This window comes from Panthera leo, chromosome B4, assembly GCF_018350215.1.
Source record: "Panthera leo isolate Ple1 chromosome B4, P.leo_Ple1_pat1.1, whole genome shotgun sequence".
Classification (NCBI taxonomy): domain Eukaryota; kingdom Metazoa; phylum Chordata; class Mammalia; order Carnivora; family Felidae; genus Panthera; species Panthera leo.
The window spans coordinates 62,900,407-62,906,239 of NC_056685.1; the positions used below are offsets into that span (position 1 = coordinate 62,900,407).

General features: G+C 42.1%; 1 pseudogene; it reads left to right on the plus strand.

Annotated features, from left to right (window-relative positions):
- The first annotated feature begins 484 nt into the window (after positions 1-484).
- Positions 485-1,034, plus strand: LOC122225367 (annotated as a pseudogene).
- Positions 1,035-5,833: the final 4,799 nt, after the last annotated feature.

A 5,833-nucleotide genomic window follows, 5' to 3' on the forward strand; every position in this document is an offset into this window, starting at 1 on the left:
TCTGTTACACTACTTTACATGCACTGACACGGACAGGCCTGAGTGGTGAAGAGAGCTAGAACTCTATCTTCCTCATCAGGGACGCATTTTCGTTTAGAGTTTACATGAGGACACTGAGGTTTGTTGAGTTTAAGTGACTTGAGTTCAACCATGTAGGTGTGGATCTCTGTCATTATACTGTGAATCCTGGGCTCATTACACCTCTTTACAGCTTCTCCATGTGGATCCTGCAGCTTCTTGAGTGGGCATTTGTGGTGGCTGACTCAAGGCCTGGGTGGCCCTCTCTCTGAGCACCCCTAAAACCACTAGCTTTATCGTGAGCAGCAGCCCCTGACTATGGTGGTCCGTGAGCCTTGCCCGGGTCCACAGGTGTCGCTAACAGCCGAGTTGTACAAAATGTTAAGTACAGAGGGGGAAAAGAAAGGTGGTGGGAACGAGAAATGAGAAGCTGGTCCCGTTGCTCTTTGCTGCATCTACTGTGAGAATGAAGACCATTCTCAGCAATCAGGCTGTCGACGTTCCAGAAAACGTCGACATCACTCTGAAAGGATGCACTGTTATTGGGAGGCGCCCCAGAGGAACCTGCAAAGGGACTGGGATCACATGAATGTGGAACTCAGTCTTCTTGGAAAGAAAAAGAAGAGATTGACAAATGGTACAGAAAGAGAAAAGAACTGGCTTGTGTTTGCACTACCTGTGGTCATGTATAGAGCACGGTCAAGGGTGTCACACCAGGCTTCCATAACAAGATGAGGTCTGTGTATGCTTACTTCCCCATCATCGTTGTTATTCAGGAGAATGGTTCTCTTCCGGAAATCCAAAATTTCTTGGGCGAAAAGTACATCCGCAGGGTTCAGATGAGGCCAGGTGTTGCTTGTTCTGTACCTCAAGCCCAGAAAGAGGAGGTAATTCATGAAGGAAATGGCCTTGAACTTGTATCCAACTCAGCTGCTTTGACTCAGCAAACCACAACAGTTAAAAACAAGGATTTCAGAAAAATTTTGCATGGTGTCTATGTTTCATCAGCACACTGATGAATAAGTTGTCCAGCCAGCTACAGAAATGGCAAGATGCCAAATAATTTTTAAGACTGATTTGTGATATTTTAATGATGAAATAAAAGCTATATTGATTTGGGACTTTTTCTTAGGAAAAAAGAGAAAGAGAGAGAGAGAGAGAGAAAGAAAGAGAAGCTGGTCTCTTTGTTGAGAGCAGTGAGCTGGGATCATCTGAGGTGCGTGAGGATGACACCTCCAGGACTATCCAGACTCATGATGCTGGCTCCCAGCAGGTGGATACACGCCTGCCCAAGACCTGTTTTTTTGTGGTAATTCAGCATGAGAATTAGGTGTAATTATGACTTTCAAAGATCCATCTTGTATCCTGTGTGATTTGGCTTCAGGCAAGCGATCACAGAAGGAAAGCTCTTGTGTTTATCACATACCACAATCACATGGCTGTCTCATAGCTGAAAATATACCAATGAAAAGCCACACACTTTGCCTTAAGCTCATTTTCCTCATCCCCAGATGCTGCACCCTCCTCAGGTGCACCATCCAACCTATACTTTCCTTACAGCCTTCGTAGACCCTCTTACTCCTTCTCAGCGCGGTGTCCTTGGGCAGATACTTGTGGCTTGACAAGAAAGCAATGCGGCAAATAATAATTATCAAAGACACCAGTCATTAAGCCTGTTAGAACTGATGACATCAGTAATTAAGCCTATTAGAATGCCACAAACCGCACAGGAAGATCAGTTGATACTTTTTAGTCACATGTTCTATTCGTATAAGAACTATATTTAGCAGGGTATTTTCATTTTAAAAAATTAAGCATATGCATTTTTATCTGTAGTTTTTAATGATGAGAATGGTGAAGGCATATTAGAAGTTTAAGCACATACTGCAATTTTCTTCCCCTATTAACTCCATAAATAGCAGCCATTTGATGTGCAGACTTTTAAGTTTTTAATGGCAGTAATTATAAGGCCTTATCTCTTTTGAACTTTTTCTTTGTTGCAATTGATTTATTCTCCTGCCTTTTTGGATTCATAATTTTATCTAAAAAAAAAAAAAAAAGTTTCCTGACTTTATTCTCTTTGTCATGAAGAAGACAGACATGTTATTGAGTGGCAACAAGCTGGGATGAGTCATTACATTCTGATCACCTTCCTGCCAGGGCATGTAATCCTTGGAGACTTTTGAAGAGCTTGGCACGCTGTCGTTTCTCTGTAAATCCCAGGGAGTGAAATAGAGGCAAGGAACCCCATTATCACTTTGACTCGAGCTTGCATTTGACTGCAAAGGCCCAGGAGTGCCCTGAGAGCCGTGAGTCAGAGGACCTCTCCTTACCTGGAATGAGAATGACTTTCCTCTCTTTAGTCTCAGCTGATGCAAGTAATTGCATTGTCTGCCTAACTTTCCAGAGACTGACCCTTTACCCCTCTTGATTCCCACTTCTTTCTTGTATCCACCTTATCTTTGCCTCCTAACTTCTTTCTGCTTTGCCTCACTGACAGCAGAAGGATTTGACAAGTGACTGCGCATGTGCTATCTAATTTGGTCTGGCCAGAGCTATTTTAATGTCCCCGTGAAGTGTGAAAATGTCCCCACTGAAGTCTCATCTCCTCTGGTCTCAGAACTCTCCAGCCCCCACTGTTACCTACACTCCTTTGTCTCTTCTTCATCCTGCCACTGTTGAACCAGGCAGTTTCTCAAAGAGGATAATTGTCTCTTTTGTTCTCTGAATAATCCTTCTTGACCTTCTTCATAATGAACTGACACAAGCCTTATGGAAGGGATAATACTGCCGGTATCTGGTTCAGAAGGCCTATAACTCATAGTTTCAAATTCTGTGCTCTTCAACACATTTGATGCTTACACCCAGCAGCTCTGCATATGGATATTGGGGAACATCATCAAAAAGAAGTGACTCTGGGCTGGGCCCAGGGAACTGAGAGGCTCTTCACTCCCTCTCCTGTCCTTAAAATGTGCTTCCCACTTGCCTTTCCCTCTCCCAAAGGCTGCTCCAAGGACATAGCCTTCAGCTAGCGATCTGGTATTAAAAATACCTACAGGGCATATGTAACTGAGCCCAGTTAGGGCCTCTTTATAAACTTTTAAGATTTGGAGCGTGGGCACAGGGATCCATTTGTCTTGCTTCCGGCCCAAGACAAGCCTCACGTGTAAGTTCTCTTTGCTATTATTAAAACTGTCAAGTGCCAGCCTAGAGTGGCTTTCCTCTTTGTTCAGTCTCTCCCTGCCCTCCATGTATGTGAGACGGTTGCAGATTATACCAGGAAAGCTCCAGAGAGGATTGGAACCAGTGGAAGCATTCATTCATTCAAAATGTACCCTATGTGTCTGGCAGTTTACTGGACGTTAGGGATAAAGCCAAACACAAGGTACCTATGATTCCTGCTCTCAAAGAGCAGACATTACATAGTAGTTACAGTATAGTTGATCATAATTGTGCTGCAGAGGGAAAGTTCAGAATGCCATGAAAGTATATCACAAGGAGACTGGCCAATAACAGTCAGTGTTTCTTGAACACTGACACCTACTACCCAAGTCTCACAACAATCCTGTGAGACAAGGGCTGTTACTGTTTTCATTTTACAGAGGAGGAAACTAAGGCTTAAAGAATAACCAACCCAAAGTGAACCAGTTGATGAGGGATATAGCCAGAGTTTGGACCCAAGTTTGTATGTCCCTATAGACTATGTCACGAATCTGTGTGCACCCCTACTCCCGTGGAAGGTACTCAGGACAAGAGTCAGGAGACCTCCTAGCACATCTACTGTCAAGGCTTACATCTGTACCATGAAACAGTTATGTTAGCTCAAGTGTTTTCAGTGTTTAGAGGGTCATGGGTTTGGGGCATGGGCACATAAAAGGTGGTAAAATTTTAAGATGTTCCTCTCATAGAGGGTGGATCTAGACAGGCACTATGACTGCTTTGACTAACAGAAAATGACAGAAGCTTCACTGTGCTCATTTCTATTCATTCCATAAGACACCGGAAGCTTCTACTTCCTGACTGTTGGAATGATCATTCTGAGGGAAGTCAAACACCAGGTAAGAAGTCTGAGCACCCTGTGATTGCCATACTATGGAAAGGCTATGTTGAGAAAGAGAGACACCCAGCCTACCTTAGCTGTTACATCCATTGCAGCCCAGACACAGAAAAGAACAAAGAAACCATTTTGGTCATTCCAGCCCCACCTGATTCAACAAGGAGAAAAGTTGAGGAAACAAGTTGACAGCCAGAACCAAGGCCCTAGGCATGAACAGCAGGCATAGCTATTTGAGTCACTCCAGCTGAAGTGCCAAACATCCTGGGATACACACAGGTTGTTCCCCCTGTGCCCTACCTGAATCCCTGACTCAGCACCGTGGGCCTAATAAAATGCTTGGTGTTTTATTCCACTAGATTCAGCGCTGGTTTGTTATACAGCAGAGAATCTCCTTTGAGAATCTAATATAAGCAAAATCGCCATGTGATAGTATTATTTAGAAACATGGAAGCAAACACCTAAAAAAAAGAAAGAAAGAAAAACAATGTGGACATTCCTCAAAAATTGAAAATAAAACTATCACATAAACCACAATTCCACTTTTGGGTATTTTTCCAAATGAAATGAAAACACTAATTTGAAAAGATACATTCGCTCCAATATTCATTGCAGCATTATTTACAAAAGCCAGGACATGGAAACAACTTAAGTGTCTATCAATAGATAAATGGATAAAGAAAATGTGAAAAAGGTGATAGATAGATAGATAGATAGATGATGGAATATTATTCAGCCATAAAAAAGAAGGAAATCCAGCTATCTGTGACAACATGGATCGTGCTTGAGGGGATTATGCTAAGTGAAATAAGTCAGAGAATGACAAAAATTGTATGATCTTACTTATATGTGGAATATAAAAAACAAATAAGTTGGGGTACCTGAGTGGTTCAGTCAGTTGAGCATCTGACTCTTGATTTTGACTCAGGTCATGTTTCCAGGGTTGTGGGATCAAACCTTATGTGGGGCTCTGTGCTGAGCATGGAGCCTGCTTAAGATTCTCTCTCTCTCGCTCTCTCGCTCTCTCTCTCTCTGTCTCTCCCCAGCTCATTCTCTCTTTAAAATAAAAAATAAAAAACAAGTGAATAAAATCCAAACTCATGGATACAGAGAACAGACTGATGACTGTCACAGGAGTGGGGAGAGAGGTGGGTGAAATGCATGAAGGGGGTCAGAACATACAAACTTGCAGTTATAAAATAAGTCATAGGATGGGGTACCTGGGTGGCTCAGTTAACATCTGACTTCAGCTCATGTCATAATCTCACAGTTCACAGGATCGAGCCCCACATCAGGCTTTGCAGTGCAGAGCCTGCTTGGGATTCTCTCTCTCCTTCTCTCTCTGCCCCTCCCCCACTCACACTTTTTCTCTCTCTCTCTCTCAGAATAAACAAACTTTAAAATAAATACACGAAATAAAATAAGTCACAATAAAATAAAATAAGTCACAGGATGTAATATACAGTAGGGTGACTGTACTGTGAATTTCAAAATTGCTAAGAGAGTAGCTCTTAAAAGTTCTTATCACACACAAAAAACTGTTTGGTGACAGATATTAATTAGACTGTGGTTGTCATTTCACAATATATACAAATAACAGATCATTATGTTGTACACCTAAAACTAATGTAATGTTATATGTCAATTATATCTCAATAAATTTTTTTTTTTATTTTAAAAAAGGAGCTAAAAGAGGAGAAAGGTTGCTTCCAGGGGCAGGGCTAGTGAGTGCGGCAGAGTATTGCTATTCCTTGCAAGCTT